General features: G+C 39.4%; 1 protein-coding gene across 1 annotated transcript in view; it reads right to left on the bottom strand.

The window, feature by feature from the left end:
• DNAAF6 (dynein axonemal assembly factor 6) overlaps nt 1-12,056 on the bottom strand; it is a gene marked incomplete at its 3' end in the record, with an annotated part of 86,279 nt that extends 74,223 nt beyond the window's left edge. Inside the window, exon 1 of the mRNA XM_079764924.1 lies at nt 11,984-12,056. The remainder of the gene's footprint in view (nt 1-11,983) is intronic.
• Between the last annotated feature and the right edge of the window lie 1,488 nt (nt 12,057-13,544).

Raw genomic sequence — 13,544 nt, 5'->3', positions numbered from 1 at the left:
TGGGGGGAGGGGCTGCAGGAGGTTGGCTGGCCAGTCCCACCCCCTATTGGGGTGGGGGGTTCGATCAGGGGTGGGGAGGCCAGGGGGAGGGGCTGCAGGAGGTTGGCTTCCCAGTCCGCCCCCTATTGGGATGGGGGGGGTGCAATCAGGGGCAGGCCGGCCTGGGGAAGGGGCTGTGGGCCTATTGTGGTGGGGCAGGCTGATCTGGGGCAAGGCTGGCCAGGGGGAAGGGAGGGGACATTTGGTCAACAGCCAGCTGTTAATCAGAGTGGGAGAGTCTGATCCGGGGCAGGCCAGCAGGCGGGAGGGGCCGTGAGGATGGTAGGCTGGCCCCACCCCGATTTGCTGGTTCGCTGGCCACAGTGGGCGTCATAGCAACCAGTCATTATGGCCATTATGGTCACTGGCTTCCCCCCCACCCCCTGCCCAAGGGCTACAAACTCCTTTTATTTATTTATTTTTTCAATTATTTTATTGATTAAGGTATTACATGTGTCTATATCCCCCTATTGCCCCCCACCCCACTCCCATACTTTCCCTTACCCCCCAATGTCTTGCATCCATTGGTTATGCTTATATGCATGCATACAAGTCCTTCAGTTGATCTCTTCGGTCACTGGCTTTATATATATAGATAGTACTGGAAGAACTAGCCAGAGCAATAAAGCAAGAGAAAGAAATAAAAGGAATCCAAATAGGGAAGGAAGAAGTCAAACTGTCACTTTTTGTAGATGACAAGATGCTGTATATAGAAAACCCTAAAGACTCTACAAAAAACTACTGGAAACAATAAACAAATACAGTCAAGTTGCAGGATACAAAATAAATGTACAAAAATCCATTGCCTTCCTATATACCAACAAAACTTCATAAAAAGAAATGGAGAAAATAATTCCTTTTGCAATTGAATAAAAGAATAAAATACCTAGGACTAAACTTAACAAACTATGTGAAAGACCTATATACTGAAAATTACAAAACATTATTAAAAGAGATTGAAAAAGATGCAACGAAATGGAAAAATATCCCGTGTTTATGGATTGGAAGAATCAACATAGTCAAAATGGCCATTTTACCCAAAGCAATATACAGATTTAATGCAATCCCCATCAAAATTCCAATGTCAGTTTTTAAATAAATAGAACAAGAAATCATCAGATTTGTATGGAACCACAAAAGACCCAGAATAGCCAAAGGAATCCTGAAAAAAAAAGAACAAGGCTGGCGGTATCACACTACCTGACTTCAAAATATACTACAGAGCTATTGGCAGAGAAACAGATACACAGATCAATGGAACAGAATAGAGATCCCAGCTATAAAACCACACATATATGGACAGATAATTTTCCACAAAGGAGCCAGAAATGCACATTGGAGTAAAGATAGTCTCTTCAATAAATGGTGCTGGGAAAACTGGAAAGCCACATGCAAATAAATAAAACTGGACTGCAGTTTGTACCCAGGTACAAAAATTAATTCAAAATGGATCAAAGACTTAGACATAAAAGTTGAGTTCTCCAATGGCAATATAATGCTAGGTATCATATACGGTTAATTAAAAATTAACCGTATATGATACCTAAACTGTAAGTCACATAGAAAAAAATATAGGTACCAAACTTATAGACCTGAGTGGAAGAGAATATTTTATGAACTTGACCCCAAAGGCAAGGGAGGTAAAGGCAAAAATAAATGAATGGGACTATATCAAACTGAAGAGCTTCTGCACAGCAAAAGAAATGGACAACAAAACAAACAGGCAGCCAACCAGATGGGAGATGATATTTGCAAACAGTAGCTACGACAAAGGTTTAATTTCCAAAATATATAAAGAACTCATAAAACTCAACACCAAACAAATAAACAATCCAATCAAAAAGTGGGCAGAGGACCTGAAAATACACCTCTCCCAAGAAGACATACAAACAGATATATGAAAAGATGTTCAACCTCACTGACAATCAGGGAAATGCACAGAAAAACTACAATGAGATACCACCTTACACCAGTTAGAGTGGCCATTATCAACAAGACAAGCAACAAGAAGTGTTGGAGAGGTTGTGGAAAAAGGGGAACCCTCATTCACTGCTGGTGGGAATGTAGGCTGGTACAACCACTATGGAAAGCAGTCTGGTGGTTCCTCAAAAAATTAAAAATAGAGTTACCATACTACCCAACAATCCCATTCCTGGGTATATACCCAAAAAACTCGGAATCATTTATACGCAAAGATACATGCACCCCTATGTTCATTGCAGCATTATTCATGGTGACCAAGAGTTGGAAACAGCCAAAGTGCCCTATGATAGAGGACTGGATAAAGAAGATGTGGTATATATACACAATGGAGTACTACACGGCCATAATAAAGGATGAAATAGCATCATTTACAACAACATGGATGGACCTTGAGAACATTATGCAAAGTGAAATAAGTCAAATAGAGAAAGCTAAGAAAGAACTATATGATTTAACTCATATGTGGAATGTAAAACGGAAACTTATGTACCCAAACAACAGTGTGGTGGTTGCCAGAGGGAGGAAGTGGGGGAAGAAAGGGGTCCTAATATGAGGTGACAGAAGAAGATTTGACTTTGGGTGGTGGGCACATGGTCCTATATACAGATTTTGTAAGTTAGTAATCCACACATGAAACCTATATGATCATGTAGACTAATGTCACCCCAATAAAATTTTTTTAAAAAAAGAATTGCTTGTGGAGTTGGTTAAAAAAAAAGAATTTTTTAGTCCTACCTCCAGACAAAGTGAAGTCAGTGTCATATAGAATGTATGTCATTATTTAGAAATATAGTTGTGTAAGCTACCTTTTTATCTGTCTCATGTATGCTGTCTAGGCTGTATATTCCACTTAGGGAACTGAAAATAATGTTTTCCACAGGGTATGACTTAAGGAACTTATTTCAAACTTTTAACTCAGATAGTCCTATACTTTCTGCTTTAATTTTTAATTAACCGTATATGATACCTAGCATTATATTGCCATTGGAGAACTCAAATGGGTTGGTTCGGTGACTTTAGTAAAAGTTCACACAAAACAGTTTTTCTGATTATAATAATGATACTGTCTATTGTGAAAATTTTAAGAAATAATACATTAAAAGTATAAATAAGTAAATCACAAATACCTATAATCCTACCAACCAGACATCAGTCTCTTAAATAATCTCTATAGTTATGTTTAAAGTAGGGTGTTAGGATCTTTAAAAATCTTGGAAGTGTCAGACTTTAATGACTAACCTGAATAAAGACTGAAGAATTAGTCCTATTGTTAGTGATTTAGGCATAAATATAATAGTAATCTTTTCTATACTTCTACTGATATTTTTAAACATTTTTTTATTAAAATTAATTCACAGAAAACATTACTTTAGTGCTCTTACTAAATTACCAACTAAAATATTTGCATTGTGCCTAGAATAGGAATACAAAAGGGATTCACAAATGTGTACCTGTGTGCCCCTGGACAATCAATGTGCATGAGGATGGTGTTTTCAAACCTTCTGTCTTATTATTTTTAACATTATTTTAATTTTATTTTTTAAATAGAAAACTGATTTTAATGATGATAGGAGATGTCAAGGATATGAAACAAATGTTAAATTGCACTGTACATCCAGCATAGAGACAGTACATCATAGTGGTTAAGAGTAAGGGCTCTGACGCAACCCTGGGTCTGGGAGAGGCCACACGTCCATGGGTTCGGCTGAGGCCACGCGCCCCTGGGTCCGGGGGAAGCTAGATCCCGGGTCCGGGCGAGGCCGTGTACCCATGGATCCGGGTGAAGCTGGGTCCCGGGCCCGGGAGAGGCCGCGCGCCCCTGGGTCCTGGTGAGGCCATGCTCCCCTGGGTCCGGGTGAAGCTGAATCCCGGGTCTGGGCGAGGCCATGTGCCCCTGGATCCGGGTGAGGCTGGGTCCCGGGTCCGGGTGAGGCCGTGGGCCCCTGGATCCGGGTGAGGCCACGCGACCCTGGGTCTGGGAGAGGCCACCCGCCCCTGGGTCCAGGGGAAGCTAGATCCCGGGTCCGGGTGAGGCCACACGCCCCTGGATCTGGGTGAGGCTGGGTCCCGGGTCCGGGTGAGGCCATGGGCCCCTGGATCCGGGTGAGGCCCCGCGACCCTGGGTCTGGGAGAGGCCACGCGCCCCTGGGTCCGGGTGAGGCCACGCACCCCTGGGTCCAGGTGAAGCTGGATCCCGGGTCCGGGTGAGGCCGTGTGCCCCTGGATCCGGGTGAGGCTGGGTCCCGGGCCCGGGGGAAGCCGCGCGCTCCCGGGTCCAGGTGAGGCCATGCGCCCCTGGGTCCGGGTGAGGCCACGTGCCCCTGGGTCCGGATGAAGCCGTGCCCCTGGGTCCGGCCGAGACCCAACCAGAGGGAATCGAACCTGCATTACCACCATTTGTCCACCATCCAGAGCTGAGGGGTCAGTGCCGACATGTACACATAAGGAACTAGTGGACATTGATATTGGGTCTCAAAAGAACTGTTGGTCCAGAAAGAAACTCACTACAGACTGATTCATTTGCCTGTCAGCATACTATTATTGCTCATCTCACATTCAGTTCATATAAGTATATCTCTAGTGACACATGATCTCGCTCATCTAGGGGAAATGATGAACAACATAGACTGATGAAAAAGAACAGAACCAGAAACAAGAAGGCATCGATCGGACTATCGGGCCTCAGAGGGAGGATAGGGGAGGGTGGGGGGAGGGGGGAGAGATCAACCAAAGGACTTGTGTGCATGCATATGAGCCTAACCAATGGTTAAGTTCAACAGGGGGTTGGGACATCTGTGGGGAGGGGTGTGGGATGGGAATGGAGGGATGAGGACAAATATGTGACACCTTAATCAATAAAGAAATTTAAAAAAATAAATAAAAAAAATAAACAGGCATTTAACTGAAAAAAAAAAAAAGAGTAAGGGCTCTGCAGTCATGCTGCCTAGATTTGTTATCTATCATTTACTTTCTAACTCTGTGGCTTTTGGCATATCATTTAAACTCTCAATACCTCATTTTCCTTATCTTTAAAATGAGAGTAATAATAATGCTACATCATTAGGTTGTTACAAGGATTAAGTAGCTTAATACATGTAAAAGAGCTTGGTACAGTGCCTGGCACTTATTAAGCACTCAACATATGTTAGCTATTATTGGTCCTTTAAAATTTTAATTTTTCTAGGCATAATATCACTTCTAATAACAATGTTGAATAAGTTACTAATAAAACATTACATTGGAAACTAATTAATTTGGAAAAGGTGGAATAAGAGGTGATAAAACTATCTTCTCTCACAGTATGGTCTGGTAGTCTGCTATAGAAATGAATAATTGACACAAATTAAATGAAAAGGCTCCTGTTTATATTTTAAAAGTCCTAGTTGATTACTTGTTCATTAAATATTTACTTAACATTAAAAGCAAAAAGTTTGAAATATTTTCTACCTTTGACAATGAAAGGGGAAAATGGATCCAATATCAGATGCAATAATTAGTATTTTGAGTTGAGATTGTACAGTGAGACTTTAAAAAACAAATATAGCAAGAAATTGTTTCATTATTTCAATATTACTTACCCTATAAAATTGTTGTGATGCCATTTTCTGCAACATATGTGAGTTTGCTAAATTATGAAAAGTTATGTAAAAATATCATTATTGTGTGGCACATGGTGCCAGCACCCACAGATACTTGATGATGAGACTTGTGAGAGATCAATAGTGGGCTGGTGAGAGGGGAATAAACTGAAACCAGTAGAGCTAACCTGGAAGAAGGGTATTCAGAATTCCCAAACGTAGTGTCTGAGATAGCAATCAGAACTGCTATTCATGCATCCTCGTCTGTTAGGCAGGAACATGGCCAGGGAGAGTTATGGGATGTGAGCAGTGTTTCACAGTAGAAACATTGAATAGTAGAGGTGAAAGGGAGACCCACTTAGGGTGTATTAGGACCCTGGCCCATAGGTGGGGGTATAGGAGGCAGGGTCCAGTTCTTGAGGACTGTGGGGTAGTTAGCAGCTAGATGAAGGTTTAGAATAGGATAGGGCTCAAAGTCACAGCTGGAAAAGAGAAAACGAACCAGGCACTGCATCAGAGGCTTTATCATGTCACCTGGACAGTCACAGTACAGGTAATAAAAAAAGCCTGTGCTTCAGTGGACACACTGGATACTGGATTTAGGGAAAGCAGATTAATTCTAAATTCCCACGCTGAAAGGAGCTCTGGCCTATCATTTGTGAGAGGCCGGGCAGCACGGGCAGTGGGAAGCTATACCTGTAGGCTAAATTTCTTCAATAACTTGATCTGGCAGGTAGTCAAGAGTCAATGAATACTGAATGAAGCATGATTTAATTCATACAAATGTTATATTAAAAAGTAGTCACCTTGGAAGGTTATATACATTGATGTAAATTATGCCATCAATGCTCAAAATATCTTGGAATTGCCTTTAGATGTACCACCAAAAAAATGGGTATCATTATGGTTTCACGCAGTCTGATTACAAATCAGATTTGTCTCCAAGTAATTTCTAGATACATCTATATATCACATCTACTTTCAAAATATGAAAATTTTTACTATGAGGATATTCAAAAGAATGTGCTACAGGCCCCAAGGCAATTCTAAAAGAGTAGTTTCCAAAGTAATTTGAGCAATAACAAGAGCATTGGAATAAGTGGATAGCTTTTCAAAGTGACTGCTTCGAAGGTGATGCCACTCCTTGGGATGTATATGTTTGAGTGTATTTGTTAAACAAATCTTTCACAATAATTTATAGTAACACGCTATGTATCTGAAGCATATTATAAATTGGACTTCTTCAAATCCAAGTTATGCTGGCATAAAATAGCATAGATTCATACTAAGCTAAATTGGAGTAAAAGTATAATTGGCACTTTAGCAAAAAGAAATTGTATTAAATGAATTGTAATAATAATCTGTAAACACAAAATAATAAATCATGACAAGTTTGTTGATATTGTTTTTTGAGAAACAAAAGAATCATGAATATTTTGTCAATAACTAAATACTTCTAAACATTAAAAGAAAAATAATGTGAATTTTTGAAAAAATATTCTAATTTAAATGGAAATAAAGATTGTATATATAAAAAAAAGATTGTATGACAAACCTACAGCCAACATCATACTCAATGGGCAAAAACTAGAATCATTTCCCCTAAGAACATGAACAAGACAAGCATGCCCACTTTCACCACTCCTCTTCGACATAGTACTGGAAGTGCTAGCCATAGCAATCAGACAACAAGAAGAAATAAAAGGCATCTAAATTGGAAAAGAAGAAGTAAAACTGTCACTATTCGTAAATGACATGATTATATACACTGAAAACCTAAACACTCAATCAAAAAAACCAATAGATTTAATAAATGAATTCAACAATGTAGCAAGATACAAAATTAACACCCATAAATCTATGGCTTTTTTATACACCAATAATGAACTTACAGGAAGAGAAACAGCAAAAACACTCCTATTTTCCATTGTACAAAAAAAAACAAAAAACAAAAAAACAAAAAAAAACAACAACTTAAGATACCTAGGAATAAACTTAAGGAGGTAAAAGATCTATACTCAGAAAACTACAGGACGTTGAAAAAAGAGATAGAGGAAGACAAACAAATGGAAGAATATACCGTGTTCATGGATTGGTAGAATCAACATCATTAAAATATCCATACTACCCAAAGAAAACTCTCCAAAAATTCATATAGAATAAAAAAATACCCCAAATAGCCACAGCAATCTTGAGAAAGAAGAACAAAGTTGGAGGGATCAAAATACTAGGTATCAAGCTATATTACAAAGCCACTGTTCTCAAAACTGCCTGGGACTGGGACAAGAACAGACATATAGACCAATGGAACAGAACAGAGAACCCAGAAATCAACCCAAGCCATTAGGCTCAATTAATATTTGACAAAGGAGACAAGAGCATACAATGGAGTCAAGACAGTCTCTTCAATAAATGGTGTAGGGAAAATTGGACAGATACATGCAAAAAAATGAAACTGGACCACCAACTTACACCATACACAAAAATAAACTCAAAGTGGGTGAAGGACTTAAACGTACCAGGGGAAACCATAAAAATCTTAGAAGAATCTATAGGCAGCAAAATATCAGACATATGTCATACTAATATCTTTACTGATACAGCTCCTAGGGCAATGGTAACTAAGGAGAAAATAAACAAATGGTACTACATCAAAATAAAAAGCTTCTGCACAGCAAAAGAAACCATCAACAAAACAACAAGAAAGCCCATTGCATGTGAGAACGTATTTGCTAATGTTATATCCAACAAGGGTCTAATCTCCAAAATTTATAGGGAACTCATATATCTTAACAAAGGGAAGATAAACAATCCAATCAAAAAATGGGCAAAGGACTTAAATAGACACTTTTCGAAAGTGGACATTCAGAAAGCCAAGAGACATATGAAAACATGTTCAAAGTCACTAATCATCCGAGAGATGCAAATCAAAAGGACAATGAGATACCATCTCACACCTGTCAGAATGGCTATCATCAACAAATCAACAAACTGACAAATGCTGTCAAGGATTTGGAGAAAACGGAACTTTCGTGCACTGCTGGTGGAAATGCAGACTTGGTGGAAAACAGTATGGAGTTTCCTCAAAATATTAAAAATGGAACTCCCATTTGACCCAGTAATCCCACTAATAGGATATATCCCAAGAAACCAGAAACACCAATCAGAAAGGACATAGGCACCCCTATGTTCCTAGCAGCACAATTTACAATAGCCAAGATTTGGAAACAGCCTAAGTGCCCATCAGCAGATGAGTGGATTAAAAAACTGTGGTATATCTACACAATGGAATACTATGCTGCTGTAAAAAGGGAGGAACTCCTATCATTTGCTACAGCATGGATGGACCTGGAGAGCATTATGCTAAGCGAAATAAGTCAGTCAGAGAAATATAAATATCACATAATCTCACTCATTTGTGGAATATAATGAACTACTTAAACTGATGAACAAAAATACATCCAGAGACAGAGAAGTATTTAACAGACCTTCAAACTTCAGAGGGAAGGTAGAAGAGGGTGGGGTGGGGAGTAAGAGATCAACCAAAGGACTTGTATGCATGCATACTAGTATAAGTATAACCAATGTACTCAGACACTAGGGGGTGGGGGGCATGTGCTGGGGGATGGGGTGGCCAATGGGGAAAAAGGATACATATGTAATACTATATGTAATACTTTAAACAATAAAGAATAAAAAAGTAAATAAATATTGTAACAGCTTTTGTAGAAGTCTAACAAATTATGAATAATTTACTAACATTTATTAAAAATATGTTAAAGTTCATTTGACGAAAACAGATAACATTGGAAAAAACTAAAGCAAGATGCCTTTTTATTAACTATGCAGTGTTATTTGTAGGGCTATCTGTTATTTGTAAATTTGATACACATTAATTTCATCTTGAGCCTGGAAATCAAAGTCCTTCAGGATATAATCCCAACCTAATTTTCTGCCCTTCCCTCCTATAATTCTCTTACATGTAATCTGTATTCTGTTAAAAACTGAACTGCTTATTAAATATATCCTATAATCTTCTGCTCTTGTACCTTGAAATACATTCTTCCTTTTTCCTAGACTACTCAGGTACTATAGTGTAGGGATAAAAATGTATTCTAGAGCCACAATGCTTATGTTTGGGAATCTGGCATTGCCATTGAAATAGTCTAAGAAAAAATTTAAGAAAAACTTAAGTAGGAGTTTCATTGAAAACAAAATATATTGTTAAATCTTTTATTTGAGATTTGGTTATTGATAAAATACATTTCTAAGCCCTTTATTTTTATTTCTCTCACTCTCCTTTGCTAGGCCAATTCCATGGCAGCATATTCTAGACAAAATCTTTGATTTTCTCACACCAACCTGAGCCCTTACGGCCTTCATAGATAGAGGTATGATTGGGGGACCTCTCTTTGTACTAGTCACAATGAACTAAAGAGAAAACCAGGTCATTACCAAAACCCAGGGACTAAACAAGATCAACCAGGATAGCTCCAGACCCATGGTATTGAAGCAATATCAATAACCTGCTTGTGAGGGCTGGGGTCTTGTTTTCTATTTTATTTGCCTCCATTCAAATTGTCAATAGGGGTGGATTTTTTACTTGAACTAATTGGAGAGAAGTCTAGATAAAATTAGTTAAAACTGTGATTTTTAGACTATTCAGAAAGTAATGGTATTTTATTAATTTAACTATATATAGTAAATAAAATCAGAATAATAAAGAATCACCAAATAGTATTCTTTGGGAACTTGTTTAATAGGTAAACCCATACCCCTTCATAAAATACTATTTATAGCTGAATGATTTCAAAGTAGTCAAAATCCATTTATTCTCCTAAATAAATTTGGCATTCCTTTTGCAACTTTATTTCCATAATGCCTTATTTAGCAATACCTTTATTAAAATTCTTCTGAAAACGCAAAAGTAAACAATCTCTGCCTATGTCTGAATTAAATTATAATGTATGGGCTAATTGTTTCCCCCTTTTTTACATTTTTTGACAACTATACACATCAATAATTCCATGCTCATTAAAAATAATTCATTTTGACTTTATTTTTACAAAACCAAGAATGATTTCCTTTTTTAGGTCTCTAACTTTCATTGCCATCCAATGATGTACCAAGTCATGAAGTACTATGGGAACTTAACATAGTTTCATTACAAATTTAAAATATATTTAATGGAAGATGGTTTTTGAAAGTATATGGAATTTTTCATAAACCTAAAAGTAAACTAATGAGCCTCTTTTAATTTAATATTTCCCCTGTCTATTTATTCTTTATTTTAGCTAAACTTAACACACTTGTCAGTAACTTTTTTCTGTCTTTCTGTCTCATTCTCATACTCTACCTCTATCTAAAAAAAAGAACTGAGACAGAAAATTTACCTTCAGTAGTTTGAAAATTTTCCCTCAAGTCAAGAGGCCTGTTTTCTTCATTTGTTTAGGAAAAAGTCTCTGTCCTGAATCCTTTTCACAACAGAAAACTCTTAGGAGAAATGACCCTTACTTCTGGTCAAATTCCATTCTCTCCCCTCACTCATATTTCATTTTTTGATAAGTTTTATCACCTGATTACAGCGACGTACTTTCCCAATTACTCCTTGTTTGAGTAGCAGGTTTGGTAGGTACAAATTGTCTTTATACACTACGCTCCAGTCCACTAAGTGTGGACTGACTGTTTCTCACTCTTCAAGGGATCTTATCTGACCAAGGTCCGTTGGGAACCCTCAGGCCCACAGCGTTCACGTTCTAGTGCACAGGACATTGTCCAAGTAACAAGTGGTACAGGCCAATTGTTATACCCCCTAAAAAATATATTCCATCCTAAGCGTACTGGTCCAGGATAAATCATGTTTATCCGTGTAAAACAAGGTACAGCGGCTACTTTGACTTGGAGCACCCAAATCTACCCACAAGGAAAGGTAGTTTTCACTCTCAAATTCGTGTTAACAATCTTTGGAGTGTGAGAGTGGAGTAAAAGCCGTTGGGCAACCTACACTTGTTCATTTTGGCTTTCTGACATTCGATCAGCACCCATCCTCTGTATGATAAAACTCTAACTCACACCCTGATCAACTGAGTTTTGTTAAAGCTTCTTGCTTAGAGTGTCTTGGGCAGGGGAATTTAGGTTCTTTTCTATCTGCGACTTGTGGGTGTTTTATTATTATTTCTCAGCGTTGTAAGTATCTAGAGTCCTCCCTACTTTCTCTAATAGCTACGGAATCTGAGGATCCCTTATTTCCCCCACGTAATGTATGGGTTCCTCACCTGGGTCAGTTTTCGGGTCGCTGGCTAGGCTCCGAAAATCGCTCAGAGCTCTGTGTACCTCTGTTGCCTGGGTAACAACTTTGTTCCCACCCCCTTTCCACCCCTCACCTCCGGGTTCCCGCTTGACTTTCCTGACCAATCATAGAAGAATCTTCTTAGAAACAATATCAAAATCAACCAATCCGAGCGCGCGCCAGTCAGGTTCAATGGCTGCCCTTTTCACTTAACTATGTCCAGGAGTTAGCCCCTGTCCTGTCAGCTTCACGCCAGCGGGAGTTTGTCCACTGTGCGGTCCGGCTCTTTCCTGCCCAAGTAGGTCCCAGCCCGCCTCTCTGTCCGTTACCTAGTTACTATGGGGCCCTGATAGTGATCGGCAGCCGCGCAAGCCATGAACTTTGTTTGCGGGGTTCTCGTTTGTCCTGGCCATCCTGCTACAGGCTCGCTCTTCATAAGCTTTCCCCTTACATGAATTCCAGATCTGACAATTCCGGAGCAGTGGGAGCGGAAGTGTGGGCTCAGTGGTGCGGGGGTTGGAGGTTTTGCTGCCGCCTATACGCGCTTCCCACGCCCCCTCTCTGCCCAACGACAGAGGTGAGTTCTGTCCAGGCTCAGCGTTCTGCACTTAGAGCGGGATCGCGCTTTCCCCCCCGCTGTTGTGGGCAAGTTTTCTGGGTCTGCAGCCGAAGGGGGAGCATCCCATCGGCCGCCACGTGTGGCCTGTTAGGCACCAGCTGGAGCTCCCGGTGGCTCCCACTCCCGGGGACATCGCGGGACCTGGTGCCCAGCTTTCCCCGCCTTACAGATGAGATAACGCACAAGCCTCGCCGGCTTGACAATTTGAGTCTTCACTTCACTTAGAGGTACAGGTTGTGACCCTAGGTTCCCACAGATTCCGTGGTTTGGTTTTAAACAAAGAGAAAAAAAAAGAGATGGCTCAGTAAATGTTTGCATTATTCGGAACTCATTAGCTGTGTTCCTTGGAGGGACCGTGCATTCATTTGAGTTTTGTAAACAAGGAGAGATAGAAAGGTTTTGACAGATGGCTACTTTTGGTTATCCAGGGTTTGGAATTAGATAATGAATTAAATAAACTGCTCTCCTTTCTGCTATTGCTTTTCTAACTTACACTCTATCTGGCGAAGGGGATAGTGAAGTTTACGTAATTTGCCTATTCTACTTGTTATTACCACGGTAAACAACAACAGCAGCAGCAAACAACAAACAGAGGTAGAATATTTGTTATTCGCTAAAGTTAAGTTATTGGCTTTTCCATAATACTCCTTATGCTTCCCTCCTTTTTTTATTTTTGGTTTCTTGTCCCTTATTCCTATAGATGATCAGAATTTAAGTTTCTTCAGTTTCATTTTGCATGATACTTATGGAGCTTAAATTATGTATGTTATGCTGTTTCCTTCTTGCTTGCTTTTTTTTTGTTTCTATTCTACCCCCAATTTGCATTATTCTAAGTCCATAATGTCTAGCTCGTGCTTTTCAGACCTTTTGGCTGTGACTCACAGTTAAGAAATAAATTTTATTATGACTCAGTACATAATGCAGATATATAACTGATAACTGTTTTGCAGAATAAGTACGTAACTACATGCAATGTACTCTCTTTCCACTAATAAATTGTCATTCACAGTTTGAAAAACACTGACCTTAGGCCATT

The sequence above is a fragment of the Cnephaeus nilssonii genome (assembly GCF_951640355.1).
Source record: "Cnephaeus nilssonii genome assembly, chromosome: X".
Lineage (NCBI taxonomy): Eukaryota > Metazoa > Chordata > Mammalia > Chiroptera > Vespertilionidae > Cnephaeus > Cnephaeus nilssonii.
The sequence above is the reverse complement of the archived record's forward strand: the minus strand, read 5'-3'. Positions and strand labels throughout refer to the sequence as shown.